The following is a 24,514-nucleotide window of genomic DNA, read 5'->3' on the forward strand; positions in this document are numbered from 1 at the left end:
ATAAATAGACCTCTAATTCCTACTCTCCATAGGATGATTTATTTAGTATGTATGGCTCTGCGTACATTTTGTGGTGCCTTATAAATAAAAGCTACGAGTAATAATAATGATAATTTAACTTTTAGATACAGTAACTTAAAGCCATTTACAAATCTACGATTGTCAAAACCGACTGACAAAAAGCAATGTGACAGCTAGGTGGTGCTGATAGTTTCGTTCTGCAAGGTTAAAATCCCAATAAAATGCAGAAAAAGAAAAAAGCATTGATATGGTCCCTCCCCCTCCCCAGGAAGTGGAAGGGCTGAGCTGTTCCTGCAAGCAGAAGAAAGCAGCTTTAATTCACAGTTATAGAGCTCTCAGTGCCTGGTCATCATCAGCTGGCTGCAGGGTCCGGCTCCTCCACCACTGTGCATTGCTGGAGCTGCAGTCTGCAGGCAGGGAAGAAAGGTGAGAGCTCCCTTCTCCCAAGTGCACTTTTTTGTGTCAATGGAAGGGACTAAATGATAGGCTTGGTTATATTCTTATCTGCTGCTTCTGCTTCTAAATAGCCCAGATCAGCTGTAAATCTCCCAGGGCATCTAATTGCACATTTGGCAGTGCAGGGTTTAATTGCACAACACCATTGGTACAATTACATTACACAGGGCAGTATAATTATCTCAAGGTTTTCCCCTCATGTACAGTGTGTGTGGGATGTACACACCATGTAGCTAGATACAACAGTGCTGAGAGGTGCAGGGAAAGTCAGGGCAGTGTATTTATACAGCAGCAGTCAGGCTTGTTCATTGATTGCTCATTGTTTTGTTTTCTCTGTTTCCTCTTCCCTTTGTCAGTCTCTTCTTTTCAGTAGAGCATTAACATGTACTTGAGCAGTGGCTTTAAATGCTCAGCATGGCTTTCCCAGGGACACTGCTGGCTCTGCTGTTGTGTTGTGTGTTGACCTAAGAGGCTGCTAGTGTTGTATGAGGAGACACATAATGATGGTACAAGCCAGACATCTACAGGTACATTACACACAGGTAGCTGTCTCCAGATGCCTTTTGTTCTTGAATTGCAGTCCTAAATGGGGGTTGGGAGACCAAACATTTGGGTCATATCCAGACATTAAATAACACTGTGTTTAAATCACATTATTAAGATGTGTGTGTGTGTGTGTGTGTATATATATTCACACAGTTTCTAGTACTAAAATATTATTGCACTGGATTCATTTTTATTTTTTTGCGGGTTAATTGTTGGTAGTTTAGACCATTTGACAGAAACTAATGAATGGATTGGCAAAGTCTGACATGCATTAGCATCACTATCTCAGTATACAGATGGTAGCCTTTGCTACTTTGAAACATACCATCAGAATTAAGGTTTCTCAAGGGCAAGTTTAGTATTGGAACAAAACGCTATGGTAGTTTCATGGTTTATGCCTCTGTCTGTGCATTGGGAGACCAGTAAGAAGTTGTCAGATAACGGAGACTGTGTTATATAGTATTTATACAAAATGCATGAAGGGGGATTTGCTTAGTAAAGAATATTATTATTATGTAATTTTTTTTTTTTAGCGTGGTGTCATGAAGTCATTGGTGTGGTTGGCAACAGTCATTAATTTATGTTTTCTTTTTGTATTCCAAACACCCTGCTGCCTATAGTATCCTGTATGAAGGTGACATGATATTGATTAGCCTCTTTAGTTCTCTCCAGATATGGTTCAGTACTCTGGTCCCATCAGATTACCTCTTATTTACTGCTACTATAGTAACCATCAGTTTATTGAGTGAACTATTTTTAATATTTCATGGAACTTAATGAGTTGTTCTTTGGTCATACTGTAGAGTTGTATTGCTTATATGTAATGGGGGCAGCTATTTTGTTAGTGCATGGTCCAATACTTACCATGCAACATATGAGTTCCTTAGGAACTAATGACCACTTCGCCACTGTTTGAGCAATGGGTAACCTTTAATCATATTATATGTGTGTCTGTTCATAAGGCATGGTGCAGAAATTATAATGAACACATGATACAGAAAAGGAGTATTTATCAATGCCAAAGATGCACATTTTGCTTGTTTATTGCATAAAGATAGCAAAATCATGTTCAGGAATCAGCTTTCCAAGCTATACATTAAGCTCTCATGTTTTTAATAGTTACAATACATTATTTGCCCTTAGACACAGGGGTTTGGAGCCTAACATCTAAATAGTTGATAAAAGAAGTAAAGCAACAAGTGGTAAGGCTAGATGTTTAGTAGCTGATGCAGGAGACATGTTGTAGGCATAAGAATATTCCAGCTACAATTGAGAAAGTAAGTTAATTTCATCTTGGGAAAATAAGTTAGTAGATTTTAATCATGGGTATTCATTATTATAATGGAGCATTGGTAGCGCTCCCTGGGGGATGGACCACCGTTCAAACAGCTACAGTAAGAATAGTGCACAGTGAAAAGGTTAAAAACTGGTTGGCCATTTGGCAGAATGTTGTGGTATTCCAAGTCTGATCGAATGATTATTTCAGGCATGGCTCTGGGTAGAAAGTGGTGGGTTTTGGCAATAGTCTGTTGAAAGAAACAACTTGGGCCTCATTTATCAAGGAGTTTTATCATACACAACGAGTGTTAAAACTCTTTGGCTGAAGCATCATTTATCATACACAGGGAGGGATGTACTAAAGGAAAAATGCGGTTAAAAACCCCGTTTTCGGGGTGTATACCACATTTCCATACGTACTAATCCTTGGCCACCCATTTTTCGGCATGGATGGTAACACCAGAAAAACCTGGCATTACCCTATAAAAACCTATGGGCTTCTTACCGCACCCCACTCCCGACGGTTTGCCGTCGCCCAACGCTGGCCCCACTCACCTTTTTGTATTTGTCCAATCCATCAACTAATCTTAGCATCATGCATTGGGCAGATATAGATGGAAAGATTGCAAATCTTGTTTTTGATGGATCTGCATTGGCACCAAGGGATAAAAGCTACAATTCGGCTTATCCTGCTGAGGTGAATAATACTTTGACTTTCTAGTATTGCCCAAATTATCTTAAAATGATAGTGGTTTGGTTTCTTGCAGAGCTTTGGTTCTTAGTGTTTTCCATGGAAGTCAAAACCTATGTACTTGTTCAAGGAGCTATTATTATAAGTTTTATTGTTTAGATAATAACAAAGTATTTAGAAGAAATTAGTTTACAACTTAATTCCAAACAAATTACTTACATAAAATGTGTCACTATGTATTTATTAGCATACATGGTCAGATGACTTCTATTTTGTTGGTGTGATTTGCACAATAGTAACAACATTTCTACATAAAAATAAGATTAGCATATTTGTCATGTTCTTAAATTCTGAATAATACAAATGTCAGAATTTTTTTTTTTATACTTTTTTTTTTTGTGTGTGTTATTTGCCACTGGGGAAATTATAACTTGGTTATGAGCCTTAGGGGCCGATGATTAACATTCTAACTCGCTGCGGATGCTGGAGCAATTCATAATTGCTCGGGCGCAGAGACAGCTAATGCAAAATCTGTTGTCCCCGCGAGCGGCTTCACTTTCGGAGCAGTGACACTCATGCGTGACCTACAAGTCACACATGCGTACAAGAGCCTCGACGTCCGGTGGAAAGAACCGGACAGGGGCGGAGGGAATCCGAAAGGATCCCTCTTTGCAACCTGGGACTTCTTCCTATAAGGAGCGAGTTGTGAAACCAGAGCGGGAGCATTCGCCATCTGAAAATGGCAAATGTTTCCGCACTCAAGCTTGATGAATTCTACCCCCGTACTAGTGGGCCATTCCGCCAGAGGAAGGTAAGCAGGAGATATCTGTGGTATATCCTACTTTACCTTCTTGTTTCACCTGCTTTTGTAAAAATTAAGTGATGATAAATAGGCACCATAATGCAGACAGAATTTACATTAACATCCATTAACCACTTAACTGATTTGTTTTTTCATTTTATTCTGAGAGATCATCAAAAACTTAATTTAAAAAGAAGTTAAGTTGATACATGAGCTAGAACTTGGAGAGAATAAACAAAATCTATGTTTAAATGGTATTAGGTGGACCAAACCGTTTAAAAATTGCATAACAGTGTCTATTACCAATGGTAACTAAACTAGGCCCTGTTATGCCACAGAATACTAGGCATTGCTGGTTGTTTCTTAGTAAAGCTCACTGGTACCAAGTTATATTAGGAAATATGTATGTTTGGGCCAAATATCTTTATTCAAACCATCTTTTTTAAAAGTGTAGTTACGTTATAGTGGTGATAGCTCTAGATTCTCCTTGGAGATCTGTTTCATACCAATCTGTGCAACTCTTTGTCTAATGGTCCTAATCTGGTGAACATCTGTCACAACAGTCCATAAGATTTTGTAGTACTTTCTGTAATAGGAAACATCTGTGATCCAGAGAAAGAGGAACTGGCTTTCTGCATGCTGTGGTGTTGATTCAGAGTTGTACGCAAGTCCACTTTGCAGATAGATGTGATTGTTTCAGGATGGGTACGGGATGACAGCGCTTGGATCCCAGCAGTCAGAATCCCGATGCCAGCAGCCTGACTGGGTTAGGATACCAACATCTGTCGGTAGGTATCCTAACTCTCCCCCTCTCCCTACCCTAACCATCCCTCCTCGGTGCCTGAACCTAACCTCCCCCTCTAGTGCCTAAACCTAACCCTCCCCCCAACCACGCTACTTGCCTTCAGAATTCCGGCGGTCGGGATGCCAGTACCGGGATTCTGGCAAGTGTCGCGATATTCACAGCATCCTGAATGTTTCATATGCAACTTTAAACGACAATGGGCAATTCAGCTTTATAAGCATCTCTGCCTTATCTCCACTTGTGGCTAAATGGGTGTTACTGGACGACAATGGAGCATTTGTACGTAGGATAAGTGTGCCAAGGGCGTTTTGGGGTCTGTTGATGGAATAGTGGCCCTCATTCAGAGCCGCTCGTTAGCGGCAGTACGCTCGTTCCGAGCGATGTTTGCACATCTGCGCATGCGTACGGTTTTTAGTACGCATGCGCGAACCAGTCAGTGCGGCCAAAAATCGTTTGTACGCTATATAGCGAGTGCCTGCTATTTTGAGTGACAGAATGAGGCGTATGTGGGTGGTAACAGGGGAAGGTGCTTGAAAATGGGGAGTGGAGATCCGAACGCAGGCGTGCTTAAAGGTCAAAACGGGCGTATTATGGGTGTGCATAATTAATACAGCAGCGTCATTGACCACGTCACTGGGTGATTTTATAGCCAGAACTGCTCGCAAATTTGTTGTAGCAAACACCAACCACAAGAATAGCGAGCAGTTCATACGCTGGTCGATGTACTCGATTAATCTAATAAATAGCGGACATGACGTATGGTGCGAGCGGCCAGGGGGCGTTTTTAACAAATAAACGAGCGTATGTTTTGCTCGCTCGTTCAGACTTAGAGGTGTGAACAGACTGCAATGTGCGTACGGATCATTTGAATAGCCACCCCTTGTTTTTGAACGAACGACCGCAAATAGCGAACGGCTCTGAATGAGGGCCAGTGTCTAATTTCAGCCTGATCTCTTGGACCAAGGATAGGGCTGGTGCAAATGCGGGCTGATAGTGATGACGTTTGCTTTCACAAGTAGCTGTGGTGCTGCCTCTTGCAGTTCTGCATAGAGGCATTGGACAGCGTCTATTTCTGAGCATGCCGAATTGCGTCCAACTCTCAATTCGCCCTGGTGAATTTTACACTTCTATGTATTATACACTACATTAAATAATTAAGGAGTGTGGAAATATGACATATAGATATACAGATAGTTGTGTTGTCTACAAATTTTTCAGTGATTTGTATGAGTGACTAGGCACATTGTAAAGCATGAGCGTAACTTTGTCTATGTAAACTAATATATTAAGAATCTTTTAAGTATTATTCCAAAGTAATTAATCTTATTGATTTATAAAGTAATGTAATAAGCATTCCATTGGGAGAAATGGCTAATGCAGCATTTAATGCAGGTCCATATCATGGGTGGATCTTGCGGATCTTTGCTCTGCGCATTGCTCCAGAAACAGAGCGCATGCATCTATGGGCGATTCATACCAAGCATACGGGCGCAGCGATGTGTACAAAACAACCAACAGACAGGGTAATATGCCCATTTATCGCTGTGCGCGCAGTTGTAAGTACGACTGTGTACAACTCAACCCTGCATCGGTCCCTAGGTGTTTATCACAATGAAAAACAATATCTGCAATTTTTGTGCAAAGCATTTGTACTTGGGAACAATGAGACCAATATTAGGGATATGAACCCACTGATGCCCATATATATATATATATATTTTTTTTTTTTAAATAAACAGTTGCGCCATAATAAATACCTGTGTGTGTGTGGTGGTTTATTTTTTTTGTCTTTATAAATATATATATATTTTCTAGTATCACAGACAAAATCTTAAAAACTATATTTATTATTAATTTAAGTAAAATTATTTTGCTTTTGTTGTACAGTGCTCTTAAACAAAATACATTTGTAGCTTTTCTAACAATAATTTTAGCTTTTGTACGGATAGTCCGACATTTATCCATCAGGACATGACTTGTAAACAAACTCTGGCAAACTATCTGAAATGCAGACTCTGCAGTGTGCAAGACTTCCATGATCTTCACTTGCTAAAACCTGTGTTGGTGCTAAAAAGATTAAGTTAGTAAATTTGTTGCCATAGACTGAAGATTACCCTTACAGAACTCATGGGACTGAGTGTAAGTACAGGAACAGATGGTGTAAGTGCCTTTTTGTGAAATAAGATAGCTGTAATAGAATTAATAGGGTTAATTGAATTTGGCTTGATTTGGCATATCCTATTACACTTTGTCTATGCTAGGCTGTACAATGAATTGTTTGCTATAGTTATGGCACTGTATCCAAATAAAGTTGTTATTGAGCAACTTAATTTGTATCTGAGCATTAGTGCTCGAATTGTTATATAAAGTATTGATAGCCATCTCTAATCTTAAAAGACCACTAAATGCAAGTTTATTTATTCTGATATGAAATAACAAGGTACAATACTTTGTTTAGTGATACCCTGACTTTCCACTGCAGTTCTTTTTAAATGTAGTTTCCTCCCCAATCCACTACAGACAGACGCAACAACTCTCCCCACATTTAGGAGAGCACCTTGATGGGGTCTAATACAAATCCTAAGTGTGACTGCAGTCATTTCAGTTACTGTAACATCCTTGCCCCTGCTTCTCTGTATAAATGCACCAATCCAACAGTGCATCTTTCCAAAGCCAGACAAGCTGTCAGTCGTGTGTCGGTTTCTTCCTCCTTATGTCAGCCGGCTGCAGAGAAGAGAGAGCATGCTGCACGTGTTCAGTGAAGTATAAACAATTGTATACTAATTCATATGTTGTTCAGTTCCGCAAAAACAGCCCTTAATACATATTACAGGTTGAGTCTCCCATATCCAAAATGCTTGGGACCAGGGGAATATTCCATATTTCGGAATATTTGGATATGGGAGACTCAACCTGTAATATTAAATGGCGGCTTTAGTTGCTCTTCAACCACTTTGACTGGGCACATTTTGGCGATGTGTCAATTTCAGATAAAATGTAAAAACTCACTTGTGTAGATAAATAAGTCAATCTATGTTTGTGATGGATAGGACTGTTTTGTTAACAAATATATAGTAGGGAGAACTTATCATCGTTCTTCCTAAAGGGACATTAATACTGTTATCCAACGACATAATGTGCCAGTAACTAGGATTTTATAATATTGTTGTCAGAACCTCTTGTGATCTCCTACCAGGCACCACAGGTCATCCCCACATCTATGGAAATCCTGGGTTTCTCTAGAAACCTCCATACTCCATCTGAACCGAGTTCCAGTGACTGAAAGTGAATCAACCGGTTCATAAACGTGACCACTCATTAGGGCAGTGGTTCCCGAGCTTGGTCCTCAAGGCGCCCTAACAGTTCAGGTTTTTTGGATATTCATGGCTGAGCACAGATGATTAAATCAAAATTAATGAGGTACTAATTAAGGCCCTCATTCAGAGCCGTACGCTCTGAGCAGAGCGCACGCTCTGAATGAGGGCCGGGCTCCATTTTCATGGAGCGTCCTCCTGGACGCTCGTATAGCTGTGGGTCACCACCCACAGGCTATACGAGCGTGCATTTTGATGGCCGCGATGGTCGAGACCATCGCGACCATCGAAATTGCGAGCCGGAGCCTGCGGTTGAGGTTTTCAACCGCAAGCTCCGGAGTGATTTTGGCTCTATCAGAGCCAAAATCACTCCCACTGACATCACTAGTGATGTCAGTGAGCCGGCTTCTGACGGGAGGCGTTCCCGTGGGAACGCCCCCGTCAGGGAGGCACGCCCCCGGCACGTCCACCAAAGGGGGCGTGCTGTCAATCAACATTGACAGCACGCCCCCTTTGATCGGACACAACGAGCGAAGGACTTTCCTTCGCTCGTCGCGTCTGGCGCATGCGAACGACGGAGCTCCCTCCGTCGTGCGCATGCTCAGTGCATAACATCGACCCACTTGCGAGCGGACAGCCGCTCGCGAGTGGGTCTGAATCAGGCCCTAAGTCACCTGTGGTCAAGAAAAGATAACTTTAAAACTTGGACTATTAGGGTGCCTTGAGGACTGAGTTTGGGAACCACTGGATTAGAGTGTCACTGAGAACTTTGGACCTTTTTAATAGCCACCACATTTATTGACCGAAGACTTATAAGGTTTGCATATATATATAGTATGTAAATAATATTACTGTTGCTGCTGCAGAGCCTGTTTGATACTTGGGGGTAGAATTTCTAGAGCTTCTAAAACAGATAAATGGTGGTGTTGCCCATAGCAACCAATCAGATTCTGTCATTTACTAGAATGTAATCGGTGGTTCTAAAATTCAGTCCTCAGGACCCCACACGGTTCATGTTTTCCAAGTCACTGACCCATTTTAAAATTTGTGATTCTGTGAGGAGACCTGGAAAACATGAACTGTTTGGGGTCCTGAAGATGGAGTTTGAGAACCTATGCAATCGAGAAATTATAGAATCTAGTTGCTATGGGCAACACCTCCACTATTCATTTTTAGAAGCTTTAGTAAATCTACCCATTGGAACCCAGATTATAGGGGGGGTTGGACAGGGCCACACACACTGCCGCAAATATTGGGCAACCTGGCTGGCTCCCGGCAGTGTATTAGATTACGTATGATGTACGGAGCCTGTTCCACTTTCTGGCAGCTTCGCAGACTTGATGTAACATGCTGCGACTCTGCTGGTCAGTGTCAAAGCAAGGGACACTCGGTGGCCGGTAGCTTCACAGACATAGGGGTCTATTTACGAAGCCTTGGATGGATATAAAGTGAACTGAGATAAAGTACCAGTCTATCAGCTCCTAACTGCCAAGTCACAGGCTGTGTTTGAAAAATGAAAGGAGCTGGTTGGTTGGTACGTTAACTCCATCCAAGGATTAGTAAATAGACCTCAAAATGTAATACGTATTCGGCAAAAGCAGGCGCACTGCCACAGTCAAGGTAAGAGCCCTGGCCGGGGGACACTAACAATGGTGCTGGGAGGGTTGTACATTTTTTTGGAGGGGCCCCCACGAGCCTTAATCCGGCCCTGAATATAAGGATCGATATAGATATGACAGAGTTTTATATTACATGCTCTCTTTTGAGGGCAGTGTCAGAATTAGAGATGAGCAGAATCCGAACCGCTCCGAACATAGGGGATCCGAGTCTACCCAAACGCTGTTCGGGTGTTCCCCGCCTGACTCGGATCCCCGTTCAGGGCCGAACGGCGGCCGCCTGATGTCGGATTCTCACTAGAGAATCCGACGTCAGGGCTTCTCTAGTGTAGGGCAGAACACTGTGATAGCGGTCTGCCCTACACAGAACAAACACACTGCCGCCAGCGTCAGCTGTGTGTGTTACAGCAGGCAGTGAGAGTCACACAGACTCTCATTGGCTGCTGCACAGAGGGAGCTGGCTGGAGCTCACTCAGGAGCTCCGTCTTCCGGCTCGCTCCTCATCGCGTGGCAGCAGAGCGGACGACGTGGGAGTGGGGATTCAGGTAAGTTCTTAATTTTTTTTATGTGTGCAAGGGCCAAGGGCGCTACTGGGGGGGGGGGGGGGGCATATTACTGGGGGGTCTGCTACTTGGGAGAGGGGGGCTCTGCTACTGGAGGGGCCTGCTACTGGGGGGGCCATACTATTGGGGGGGGCATACTACTGTGGGCATTGTGTAAAAGGGGCACTACTGTTGGAATTGTGTAAAAGGGGCAATACTGTGTGTCGTAACATAAATAAGAGACACTATTTTATTGTGTAATGTGAATAAGATTGTGCACTGTGACTCCTTGGGCCGTAGCCTACTCTGTAAACAAGTACTCTGATTCTGTTGGCCGTACCCCACAGGGTGGGTGCACTACTTTTCATTTCTGCCACTGCTCTGTGGCAATGTGTCATAGATGTGCTTTATACTGTGGTGTCTGTGTCGTTGTGCCGCTGCTTTGTCGCTTAGTAACCGGTCAGCTCACTGCAACCTCTGGTCAATAATGTTGAAAACAATATTATAAGCTGTGAGGTGGTCTAAATTGACTGGAAATTAATGTTATTGAGGTTAATAATACTCTAGAAAGAAAAAAAAGACCAATTTATGTGATTTTAGCTTTTTTTGTACATTTTTGTAAAAAAAAAATCCAAAGCCGGACGACGAATTAGAACCAAATCCAAATCCGGCAAAAATGGTCCGGCGCACATCCCTAGTCAGAATACAAAAGTTCTAACTTTCTCCCATCATTAGACTTAAGAAGGCTAATGATTGGAGAATGTAGAGTTTGTTCTGCACTGGTGCCTCTATATAGTTATTAACCTTTATGAGTTTCTGCCTCTCCTCTGTTCAGCTGTGACAGATTTACTAGATAGCATACATTAATGCCTTTGTGCACATTCCGGGTATTTTACAGTCTTTTTATACCACTTTAAACTGTGCATTGATCATCCATACATGAGGGAGAGGTTCTGTTATGTTTGGTATATCCAGTCAGCGTGTATCAGCTGTCCTACTGGAGTGATGTCATATTGTGCCCTGGCTGTCAGGAGTGGAGAAGTGAATTCCTTTCTCTGTGTGTGTGTGTGTGTGTGTGTGTGTGTGTTGCCTTGGCTCTGACTTGTGGGTTGTACATGGCATGCTCCTGAAGCCAAATAAAATCCTGCAATTAGCAGTATGGTTTGCCAAGTCTTGATAAAGCCGCTTCAGACTTTTTATGTTCCGAGTATGATGCCGGAGCATATAATTACAGGAGAATAATTGTAAGGCTCAATGGGGTTGTCTGTCAGAGTATGAGAGCACAGCACAATGACTGCACTATAATTTTATCATCCCAGGAGTAAGTTGTTGCTGTATAATCTTTCATGTAGGTCTGGAAAACTGATAAACACTTAAGTTGGAAGAGAAACAAATGAGGTAACTGGGAAAGTGGCTATTATGTCAATTACATTTTATAGAAAGGAACATCTACTCGTGTATCCTTATACAGAAAGCAGAAAAAAAGCCCCAAAAAGCCAAGAGATATTTTTATATGTTCGTGTCAGGCAAAGTAGTTACACATTAAACAATGAGGTCATCATCTTCATGATTACATCCTGTAACATACGTGGTTTCTCAACCCTCTTTGGGCTATCTGTGACATTCTAAAAATATAATTAACATAAATACAATAAATAGTTCCTCTTCTCTTTCTACTGTTGCTCATTTGCTTTGGGATATACTAGAGGTTCCCAAACTCCAACATTACGGTCCACGTTTTAAGGCTATCCATGATTGCGCACAGGTGACTGCTGGTGGGGGTGTTCTTGTGTTTGTGGCACCAGGGGGTATATTTGCTAAAGGTCGATTTTGTATTTCAGGTTCTAAATTATACATTTTACTAACATGATTTTTGACGTAATTTTTTTAAATGTCAAGATTCATTTTTTTTAGGTCTATATTTACTGAAGGTCGATTTTGTGTTTCAGGGTCTACAGCACACATTCAAGATGATTTTTACATTGTTTAAAAAAGAAAAAAAAGATGTAAAAAAAAATAAAAAATCACCTGCTAGTAAATGTGTGATTTAGAGTCTGAAACACACAATCGGCCAAAAATTTACCAAAATCGACTTTCAGTGAATATACTCCCAGGAGTCTGAATTTAGGGAAAATATTACAACTTTAAGTTTTGAGTGGGGGGGAGGGTTAGAGGGTGTGTGTGTGGTGTACCTGGGGAAACGAGGGCATGTGTGAGCACACGTCCTTACAATAAGCTCCACCCCTCTCAGGTGTTGCTTGAAATGTAACTACGGTATCTGCTTGACCGCTCCTAGGAGTAGCACCTTGAGAAATACTTCAATGTATTTGTTATTGATGTGCCCCATTATATTTAAGAAGCAATACAGACATGGCCAGATATTTATTTGCAGTCATTAGGTTTGAGGCAGCTGGAATAAAATTGCCCATGTTGCTACTCCATTAGTTGTAGAGCGAGCTGTAAGACTAGCCATGCAAGAAGAAGGATTTACTAATGTGCTAAAACCCAAGGACAGCTTGTCACAGTTTTGCTGCATACTTATTGCCAGAAAGATACTTTTATTGCCCTATAAATCATATACTCTCTGTGCTTAATTTAAGCACATTTATTTTTCATATTTGTATATATTGTTTGTTTAAACCCGATATGTCTTAACACATTGCAATAACTTCCATCGTGTATTTCATAGGATTATAAGATTGTCTCCACATTTCCCGCCTAGGAGACAAGGGGGCTGTTGCAGAGTAGAAAGCCAGTCAGTTTTCGGAGGGCATTTTGCGTATCTTAGTTCTGTGCATGCTCCACAACTAATTACCGGTTATGTAGTGCTGCACGCAATTCAGGCTTCTCTCCACTTGCGACTGGAGGGGCGTAACGGTCATTCTCACGTAGACCATGTTCTCCCTGGGTATATCAACGGCCCTGCGATTGTCTGCAGATGTGTTCATACGTCTGTCTTCAGGTGTATTTTTTGCACCTAGGATAAGGCTGATGCAAGTGTGCACTGATGAGTTTCACAGTATCACACCAAGCATACAGATAGGGGCGATCTGTATACAGGCAAACATATGCATTTGGTTCTGCACCCGTAGAGTGTGTGCATTTACGGCCATCTTGCCTTCAACTATGCATTGACCCCAGTGTGGGCTAGCACTTAGATAGCATACAGTATCTACACTCTCTATAACTATACCTTCAAATGTGTGACTGCTATACACCGCTACAGACACCATTACTCTAAACCTCAATTCAACAGAGTGTATTGTTCATTTCTAGCACCTTGCATCTGTCCCAACCTGTGTAGTTCCTCTTTCCTGCCTGGGGTGTTGGTCTTTGCTCTGGTGCTTTTGGCACACTCTGGTCTGTATCTCAGCAGATTGTTGCATCATCTGAGTGTGCTAGAAGCACCAGAGCAGAGAGCGAAACCCCAGGCAGGAAAAAGGAACTGCACGGGTTGTGACGGTTGCAGGGTGCTAGAATGAACACTAGAATGGCCATATGGTCCACCAGGTGGACGGAAGAAGACTCCATTCTTTTGCCCACCACAGGTCTAAGGAAGCTAGACCATTCCGTTGAAAGTGTTTTTCCTGCTCGAAAGGTCACATGAACTTTTTACCACTAGAGAAGGAACATATCTTATGTCTGGGCATGGTGATGCCATTTTATCAAAGCTGAGCTTAGTAGGTATCTGAATGTGTTGGGGGGGGGGGGGGGGTGGAATGGCATCTGCCTAGGAATAGTAACAGGAGATTTGTGATTTTTTTATTTTTAATTTTTTTTATTTTATTATCCTTATGATTTCCTTACACACAACTCCAAAGTCCGGTTGTGGAGGTAGCGGGGTGCATTTGTACTTGTAGGTGTGTGTCTGGTGATGTTTCCAATGCGTAGAAAAACGAATGAGACCAGTTTTAAAGAGTGCTTATTTTTTTTAAAGGCTCCAGTACAGGTGTTAATGCAATCTCTGTGGCTGACTCAACAATTAAAATTTTAATTTTCATTTTATTGTTTCAATTCTTGTGGGGCATCCTGCATTTTGTAACTCAACCAGTAATGGTCTGAACTCTTTTTGCCCCTCATCCCATTTATGAACATCTGAATGTATTAAGCTGGCAATACTGATTTATCCTGTTGCTTGGTATGTAAGTGGCCATACTGGAAAAGATCATTTTGGGCCCTATTAATGCATTTAAAAGTTAACTGCACACGTGACCGATGGCGTCTATCTTCCAACACCATTTACAATCATACCCAGTAGTGATCTGAACAGATTTGTTCACAGGATTTGTTATTGTATCATTTTTGAGCCACACAGCAGTTAACCAATTGCCTAAAATCTGTTATAGAATAGCAGTTTGTGGTGCCAACATTTGGCTTCCACTTCACAAATAAAGTTCAACTGAACTTTTTGACAGAAAATGTCAAGAGCCGAATACATTATTTTATTTTATTTTATTTTATTTTCCTATTTGTAATAGACATGATGGAGATAACGTAATTCAATGAACGGATTCAAAACTGGAATCAGTGAATGTATATTGGAGTCCTCTTCTGTTTTTATGTTAAGGACAATATTTTTTCTTTCCCCAGTATTTTATATTCTATTTTAAAGGGTAACTTTCGTCTCATTACTGTATACGGGCAAATCTCCTACCTAAACTAGAATAACCATGGAAGTCTTCCCCGTGACTCCTGTCGTTAAGTTATTAACCCCTGGTGCAGCTACAGAAATCTGCATTTTCCAAGGTGTAAGTAATGTCTTGAGAATTCTGAAAGTAAACAGGGCTTCTGCAGTTATGTTGATAAACCATGCTGCAGCAGAGCCATAACTAGGGGGGGGGGGGCAAACAGTGACACCACCCAGCTGGCAGGGAGCTTGGATGACTTGGAATGCGCTGAAGTTCAGCTGCGTGGTTCTGGTGGTGGACTGGTCCTCTCTTTGATGTTGCATGTGCAGGGTGCATTAACGACCTGCTTCTATCTACCTTATGCTGCAACATTATGTATTCACTAGTGTCTTAATAACCTTCAGGACCACTCGAGCTAAAATGATCTGCAGAATCTGTGTTCTTGCTCATCTATCCTCAATACGTCACGCAGTGCGACATGCTTTGCCTGAGTATTCCGCCAGGTCCCGTGGCACTCTGCTAGCACCGGGCATCTTTTTTGCGATGCGACTGGGACGCACTAGGAGACACTGCAGATTAATACACACACAGATATACAAGTGTCACATATCAAAGTATTCAGCACAGTCTCCTGTTCCGCATTGAGACTTAGACACATTTTTGGCAAATAAAAGTCTCGATAAAGACACCCGGCTCATGGGACCTGGCACGCTGAGAGGGGTGTTTGGCAGAACTGCAGCATAAATGTGCAAGGTCACATCTCTATGCACTATAATCTGCAAACTTAAATCCTGTGGGACTGTGCCATAAAACAATAATTTAGCATCAGTGTTGGTCATAGGGAAGGACCTCTTTGTTTTATCAGACCTGGAGACAGAAATGTTTTAATGAAGGACAGTTTTTATGTCTTTAATATACGGCTTACACATGGCATTGTGCATTTTAATTATAGAGCATCTATTTATTTATTTTTTCCTTTTTATTTTGTATGCACAGGACTCTGGTGGCTATTTTGTTATGTCGTTTATAAAAGACATTCACTAGGAAATCTGGTTCTGGAGTTTCTCCAGCACTGCTATGCATGTTTTCAAACTTACTGCTTTCATGTGATTTAACACTTGGCATGGTCTCAATAGAAAGATGCCTAACTTGCATTCTCATGCTGTGCCGCAGACTCTTTTGGCAGTCTGTGTGCCTCTTGGCTAATTTGTAGTGCCCCTTGGGTTCATATACACAGTCATATACGCTCATTATTCGGATTGTCAGACATGAGGCTCTGACATGGGAAAATTTGGTCAAACTTCAGTTTTGTACAGATACTTGATCGCTGCTTTGATTGTGCTAATTGCAACCAGTTTTCTTCCCTACCTGCAATTGTGTTGGGACTCCCCACTTGGAACCACATTGATAAAGATGTCAAAATATATTTAATATTTGTAAATGGGTCACTTTCACAACTTCTGGGAACTCTCCAATTAGGTCACTAATGCTGGGCATACACGGCCAGATAAAATGCCTGTCAGACCGACAGACATTTTATCTGGCCGGCTGCCAGCCGAGTTGTCGCCGGCATACACTGTGAGATTTCTCTGTGTATTCGGCAGACATCTGCGCTCCGCCCCCGGGGAAGGAGACATTTCCCTGTTCATTCCGTAGGAAGGAACACAGGAAATGTCTGTCTGTCGGCCGCGGCTGGGCATACACTGCCCGGTGCGGCCGACAGTTTACCGGGAAATATCGCATCGGATGGGCATGCTGGACAATCAGGCATGCCCGACCGAGCAATATTTAACCCTCGGTCGCCCCCCCACACGCTACAATTATCGGGGCGATCTGCTGATATCAGGCGGATCGCCCCGATAATTGTAGCGTGTATGGACAGCATAACTAGTAGTGAGAATCTGTCAAATCAAATTGGGGGAGTCTTTGTTTCCATCTCGTGGGTGTAATCTCTAATATCAACATACATGAAATGTAAAAGCTGAGAGGTAATTTTGCTAAGCAATTCGGCACGTTTAACCCCCAAATTTAAAATGGCAATGATATAAAAAGAATAAAAACTGGGAGAGTTTTGTTTTTAAGATCATCTGCGTTTTTTGGGGGTTGAATACACTGAGCAGATGCCACGTCATAAATTTCATTCAAACACACTTTTTAAAGGACTTTTATATATTTTATTAGTGGTCCAGTTTTTCAAAAATAGAATTAGTCGTTTTCATACATTTTAACACGTATGGAAAAAAAAGGGGGGGGGGGGGAAGTTACAGCATAAAAACATACTGATGTTGCTCAGCACAGTGGTGAGAAAATGCTCCGTGACAAATGGGTTAGACGGCTATCCACAAGCAGTATTTTAAGTTCCTTGGATATGTATAAATCCAATCACTTTCTGATGAACATTTTCCACCAGAAATTGTCACCCACTCTGTGAAAATCTATGTAAAAGGTAAGATTATAACTTTTGCTGTCCGCTTCAGGGCTGTGTTCTGATCCGTCACTGTCCCAACTTATGGAATGGAAACTGAATGCTTCATAGAAATCATCAGTATCTGTGTAGAAAGTGGCTACAATGTAGTGTACACTTTTTACATAAGTTCTTTACTGTGTAACTTGGCATCTGTTTCCTCCACTGTAAAGGATTCTGCAATACTTTACATGCATGGGGGTAAATTTAAATCTCCTCGATGATCTTGTGGATGCGAGACATGTTTTCATCAATTCTTCAGGAATCGTTAAAAGAGCATTCTGGGGAAAAACCTTTTTAGAGAGAGAGAAATAAATATGCATACCTTCCAACCATCCCAATTTGTGGTGGGACAGTCCCACCTGTGGGCCACAGTGTCCCATGGTGGGTTGGGAGGCCCCCTCACACGCTGGTCTGCTTAGCAGAGCAGCAGTAAATAAATGCTGTGCGCATGAGAATGGCGTCTATTCCATGGAGAGAGGGACTAGTTGGCTTGCCCATCTGCTCCCAGGTGCTGGCCATGCCCCTAACGTGATGAAAACGTGGACGAATTTCTCGCTAGGCCCTGGTCATGAGCCCATGCCCCCTTTTTAGGGCCAAATACATTGTGTTTTATACTTTTTTTTTTTTTTTTTTTAATGTGGTTTGTACTTGCATTTTTATTTCATTTAATTTCTTTTTTGTACACAATGCCAACAGACATTGGCCCTTAGTAATGAATTTGAGCTGATCATTTTATCTTAATTTCAACTATTAAAAATGTAAAACAAAATGTTTACTAATCTGCTTATAACGCAAATATTAGCTTAAATAGAAATCTTTAAACTTATGTTTTCCCCTTTTTAAGTTGGAAGTGAGATTTTAATGCAAACAAGCTTCTTCTAAAACAATTGATAACTATGAATGCAGGATAATTAGATTTTAATTTTTCTGGGTAAATGCAGTTTTAAAAAAAGATAACAAGATTTTTACTTAATCCTTATAGTGCCACAGTTAGGCATAAAGCTAAAATACAAGTTTAAATACAATACAGTGCTTTCTGTCCCATCCAGGCCTTTGTGTATGAAGCGGGCATAAAGTGAACAGTCACCGATACACAATGGTTTGAGACATTTTGTGGATGGAATCAGTATTCTTGACAATGTGACATGCCCATTCACTAGGAGCAAATGGCATCACAAAAGGGTGAGAGTTTTGTACATCTTGGCTTAGTGATGGTTACTAGTTAATTGATAGGTGGAATATTGGTCCAGCTCTCAAGATGGCTGCCTCCACTGTGTCATGGACGGTTGATCTTTAAAGCCTCCCTCTTTTGTCCCACCAGAACTGTACTTGGATGTGTTGTCTTGGCCAAACTGACTTGTTGCAACAAGGAGAAATAGCCATAGAACAACTATTACACTTTATTAACCTCCAGAACTTCTATATTAGACGAGAAGAAGGCTGCTTCTATAAATAGTTTGGGATAAATTATTTAAAACTTAGTTATATTGTTTGATTATGTTGGAGAACTGTAGTCTGTTCACTTGTACTTGCATTTTTATTTCATTTAATTTCTCTTTTGTACACAATGCCAACAGACATTGGCCCTTAGTAATGAATTTGAGCTGATCATTTTATCTTAATTTCAACTATTAAAAAAATTTAATAAAGGAAGCCAAATTGCTTCATCCAGTCACACTGTGATCAGCTACTAGTATCATCCTAAGAAGGTTATTCATTAATGCAAGATGGCAACTTTGACATTCCTAAAGCAGACAAAGCTACTTCTTATTGCGTTTCTGACAGAGGCTGAAGTTGCAGGATATGAACAAGAGATAACTGCCAGTATATTGCGCAATAAAAATCTATTTAATTTGCAGATGGAACAACTTTCTGCAGAAATAATTATTTAGCTCAAAATGTCCTGTCACTCGAATTAGCAAGGGCTTGAAAAAGCATATCTATTCACCTGGGATGTAGTCAGGAAGCCGGTGGTTGGCATTCCCGTCATTGAAATCCCGGCAAAGGTCTAATGATAGGCGTCTAAACACCGACGCCTATCATTAGCCCGGCATACCGAACGTAGGTAAGCCGGGCATCGGGAGGTGATAGCCGAGGGAGAGGCAAAGGGTATAGAGGGGGGAGGAAGAGAGAGGGGGACGATATCATCAAAAATTGCCTGTTCAGAGATGTGGCAGGATAACTTCGATGAAGATATATTTTAAAGATATCTTTCAGTGTGTACACCAAATATTGTTTGTCCTGCACTACAGAAAGTTCAAGGGAAATCTTTCACCAATATCGTTCATACAGCACATCGTCTAGTGTGTGTGTGTATGAGCCTTAATGGAGTGGTTGGCAGTGGCGTCACAAGGGGTGTGTCGAGGGGTGACACCAAGGTGCAGACTCCCACTCAGTGAAAGGAGCCGGGTGCTGCACTGTATAATTAAGTTCAGCACTCTGCTCCTGACACTGTGAGGGAGCCTGCCGACACTGCACACAGGGCAGTCCGCACCTCCGGCGCCCCCCAGTAATAATGGGACCACGGGAGTTCGGTTGCCAGGCCACGCTCCCTTCCCACGTGGCCATGCCCTGCTTGGAAGGGCACGCCCCCTTTTCGGCGGTGCACTGCTGCGCACAAACCATCCCTCACCACCGCTGGTGACACCGCAGGGAGGGATGCAACAGGTGGTTGGGGTCTCGGTTAAAAATCATGGCCTCACTTTGACCCAGGTCACCTCTTCTGGGCCTTCCACAGGATGTATTTGGACGACATCAAATAATAACTTGAAGATTTAAACCCGGGCAATGCCGGGTACTTCAGCTAGTTTATATATAATCTACTTACTGATATTTATACAACATGTGACTAACAAACTTCATTTTTTCAGTACACATTTTTCATGTGTATGATTTAATACATATGGCTGCATTTCAGTTGTTTTAATCTATATATTTGTAAGATTTCAATTGATTTAAGAATAACTATAGATATTGTATCGTCTTTGCTTTGTTTTAAACAAGTACTTTGCTTTAACAAAGTACAGGAAACATTACATTTGTCATGGGGATCAATAAAAAAACAAACAAAAATACCTTTTTTTTTTTTAGTTTTTCTGCTTTGACTGACTGACTTTATTTTGACATGTGGAAGTAATTTAAATGGTTTTTGTATGCATGTCAGGCTTCCCTGAGAGCAAAATACACAGGATATGATTTTTACGACCATTAACCGGCTCTGACGCGAGGAGAGACGCTCTTTAATTCCTCGCTATATTGATCAGTTGTCATTTTGTAGGATATTTGTGAGCAGTATAAATAATGGTCAGCATTGTTTTTCTGTAATCTGAAAATATCTTTCTACAGGTAAAGGGGCTTTGAACGGTTGCCCCCAAGTTATTCTCATCACTCAGTTGATAAGGTTAAATGCTGCAGGGTTTTTCTTTTACATTCTGTTGGAAATAAAGCATGTATGTTATATATATATTTTTTTTATATATAACACGTCTACATGTGTTTTCCAAAAATGTTTGCAAAGTGTGTTTTCTATGCCCCTTCTTTCCTGATCCACTTCCACAGCTTGTTTGTTAGCCACAAGAACTCTGCAACCTTTTAATAGTACTTTAGTTAGGTTGATTAGACTTTGGAGGCCTATTGTAGGGATCTTCAACACCGTGATGTCTGTGCTCCCACTTTTTAAAGTGAATGCATTCAGTGAATAGGCTCCTGCTCTGAAACTGCAAAGCTTATCCAAAGTGCACTTTTATTTTACTTCAATACTTGTTCTATTTCAGTCTAAACATAATGAGACCTATTTTGTGTACCCATTTTCACATCCTCTTGGCTTTAGCAAGATGACTTTCTTTTGTGTCTCGTATGTATTTTTAAAATGAATAGAATACGGAACACCTATGTAAAAGGACTCCTGCATTGCAAACTCCTGTGTGCACTTAGCCTCACTGCTGAAGAGAAGCTGGTGCAACTTTAATGTTTTTTGTTTTCTTTTACATTTCATTATTCATGTGATTATGTCATACTAATTGTATCTATATTGCATAAGGAGCATTGTAAGCCACAGCAAGAAGGTGGCATATTGAGTTTAAGAGGATTAAGCACTCTTCTCAATGGGATACATTGAAAATGCCGGCGGACGGGATCAAGGGTGTCGATATAGCCACGCCAGAGTCCCGACGCCCGGCATAATGCCGACACCGCTATTCCGAAGACATCAGGATAGCAACGTCCAGCTATAAAATGTACAACTGTAAGCTTTAAGAGTCAAATGCCCCCTACACTCATTAACAGACTATTTGTTGCATTGACCTATATTTGTAAGATTTCTCCCCATTAATTCACTATCAACCAGTCACGTTACGGAGGCAATTTGTGATGTATGATGAATACCCATGAGGTACTGGTATCTTAATGTCGGTGAAAAGAGCTTTCAATGAGACTGTTATCTTTCCTGTCATTAAACACTTGTGTGTACTATTGAGCTCTGAAAGCTTTTCATATACAGATCTTGATTGAAGTCTTCAGCACTGAGAGAGATTTATTTGGACCAGTCATCCTACACGTTCTGATAGACCTAACTTTGTGGATTAAATAGTTTTAATAAACCTCCCACTACAATATTTTTATGTTGGGTGTCTTGTGTTTCCACTACAGTCTGTGGTTGAGGTGTGTTTTTTTTTTTTTCTTGTTATTGTAATAGTGCTCTCAATCTAGAATTATAGCTGTAGTGAAGTATTGTCTTTAAACACCATGGGACCTACTCCTCATCGGGTGCCGGATGGCACCCAATTTTTAAGTATCCACCTCGCCACGGGGGATACTTCTCACCGGAGCAATTCAGCATTGCTCCTGTGCCGGGACAGCTGCTCTGAAAAGCGCCTGTCCCCGTGATTAGTAACACTGCTACAGAGGTAGCAGCATTACTTACCTCCACCGTGGCTAGCTTTTGCGCATGTGTGACCAGATCCCTCTTTGCAACCATGAGTCTCAGAGAACCAGCGCCATCTGAAGATGGCGTTTGTTCTCACAAGCAAACTCCGAAAACTTAAGTCTTTGCAGTTTGAATATTAAAGAATTGAAGGAGCTACCCTGCTCAATCCCTATATGTATAGTGAGTGGTGGTATATGCAATTACCACCACATACTATACATATAGGGGTTGAGTGCGGTAGCTCCTTCAATTCTTCTATATGCACTGAGAGGATCCAGGCATCTCTTGCGTACCTGCAGCACACCCCATAACAGAAAAAAGCCATCCAGTGCACAAGGAACAAATTATGTTCATATTTGCTGAATATTAGCCTAATAAAGAATAGCCCGTTACATAAAATATGCAGAAACTAGCGTTTCCCCTTGTGCAATGGCCCATTAAGTGATGAAGAATAGGCCCCTATGTTGGCAGCATCATTGTTTGGTCTGCTTTGCCAATAGGAAGGACAGAAAGCGGAACTATACCCACGAGAACCATTTTTCCCTGAGGTCTTCCACCAACAAGCAGATATGTACCGATGTAGTGCCAGACGGTATGTAGTCAGAAAGCCGGCGGTCGAAATGCCGCCCACTGGCTTCCCGACTGTCAAATCCGGGTATGGGACTAATGATAGGCACCGAAATCTCGACGCATATCATTATCCACCCACCGAATACCGACGCCCAGGATACCAAAAGAAGCTAAGCCGGGCGGCGAGACCTCTTAGCCATCGTAGGGGGGGGGGGGGTTAGGTTAAGGGCCTCCTGGCGGAACTTGGGGTTAGGCACCCCCCCAGGAGGGTTAGGTTTCAGGGGAGGGGAGGTTAAGGTTAGGCACTATGCGGGAGTTTAGGGTTTGGGGGGTGGGAAGCCTACTTACTTCTGCTGTCTGGATCTTCACCCTCACGGCCAGCGGTCATACATACCGATTCCGTGCTCGACACCTATGCAACTTGTGACAAGTGTTTTGTTTTCTGCATCATCGTTTGAATTAGTTTTTTGAGACTCAATCCCCTCCCACTACTGTACTTGCCATCATGGAACCCTTTCAAAATAATGTCTACTCTATTTGAAGGCAAGCCAGACATTTGAGCATCTTGTTTTAAAACTCTACACATAGGTTAGGCTATTTAGATATTTGTATGCAACTTTTAGAATACATTGCCCTTTGTATGCTGCCGTAATGAACACCAGGACCAGTCAAAATCTTATTTGAGCCTTGGCTGTACTTCAGTTTGTGGATGAAAATAAAGATTGTCCATTGGCAGAATGTTACAATGATAGGAGTGGTGTTTAAAGTTGTCAGGAAACTTCAAGAACATTACTAGATCAGGTATAGTGTTTTTTATTTCCCAAGCAGCAGTTCAGAATTTTGATTTAATATACCTAGTAATTCCGTTGTCCAAAGCTCACAATTTAGAGTGTGTATAGTATATTTTCATGTTATTTACAGTATGATTAGCATTTATGCCATTGTAACCTCACTATTCTTCCAATTTTTAATGAATAAATGTTTAATTTACAATTGAATAGTTTCTCCATTTTATTTGGTATTTTGGAGAATTACAATAAGATCCGATGAGTATTCTACATCATGCCGAGCAGGAAGGCCTACCCAGCAATAATACCAATAAAAGCAGATCAGCAGACTAATATTGGAAGTATTTTTTTTTTTTTTTTTTCTAGCAAAATTTGTGAATGTATTATGCTGGTTTTCTTTGTGTTTTTTTGTTTTTCTTTTTTCTTTCCATTGTGGTGCTGCGACAAAGGACAAACTTTCTTATTGCATATATATATATATATATAATATATATATTGTCCGAAAATTGGTCCAGGGAGCTCCGACATTCCCTCCTGGCTGTACATAGTACAATGGCTGTATGATTATCGAGTACGATGATCGAGAATCTGTGCGAGTGTGCAGAATGGGTCTTGCTAACATGCACCATAGCCCTTGAATGCCTCTGCCTGATTGAAAGGCAGAGACATTTAAGGGGCAGTGCGGTGGTGGGCGCCATTCTCTGATAAGGGGGCGCATCCGCCCCTTTTTCTGGGAGTGGCAAACCTAGGATCTGCGTTTATCAAGGCAGTATCCTGGGCTCGCAAGCCGGCGAGGCTGAGTAAGCTAAGGCTTACTCAGCTGTCCGGCCGCCTGGTTAAGTCCACCATCGCGACTGCCGATGGTCGCGATGGTGATCCCAGCACTGCGACCTCCGTCACAGTGCTGGGAATGCAAAATGCAGCAGGGAGTGTCCTACACCTCCTGCTATATTTGCATTATTGCAAGGACGCAATTGCAAAGCTGCCTGCTTGCAGCTTTGCAATTGCATTTCTTGCTGAATCAGGGCCATAGTCTGCATAATTTACATTTTCATTTTATCTTTTA

The 24,514-nt window shown here is 41.6% G+C and overlaps 1 protein-coding gene across 1 annotated transcript in view; it reads left to right on the forward strand.

The window, feature by feature from the left end:
• The first annotated feature begins 282 nt into the window (after nucleotides 1-282).
• FAM110B (family with sequence similarity 110 member B) overlaps nucleotides 283-24,514 on the forward strand; it is a 153,928-nt gene continuing 129,696 nt past the window's right edge. The window contains exon 1 of the mRNA XM_088469349.1: nucleotides 283-447. The gene's annotated coding sequence lies outside the window, so the exon portion shown is untranslated. The remainder of the gene's footprint in view (nucleotides 448-24,514) is intronic.

This window comes from Taudactylus pleione, unplaced genomic scaffold (genome assembly GCF_031769625.1).
Source record: "Taudactylus pleione unplaced genomic scaffold, aTauple2 ptg000090l, whole genome shotgun sequence".
NCBI lineage: Eukaryota > Metazoa > Chordata > Amphibia > Anura > Myobatrachidae > Taudactylus > Taudactylus pleione.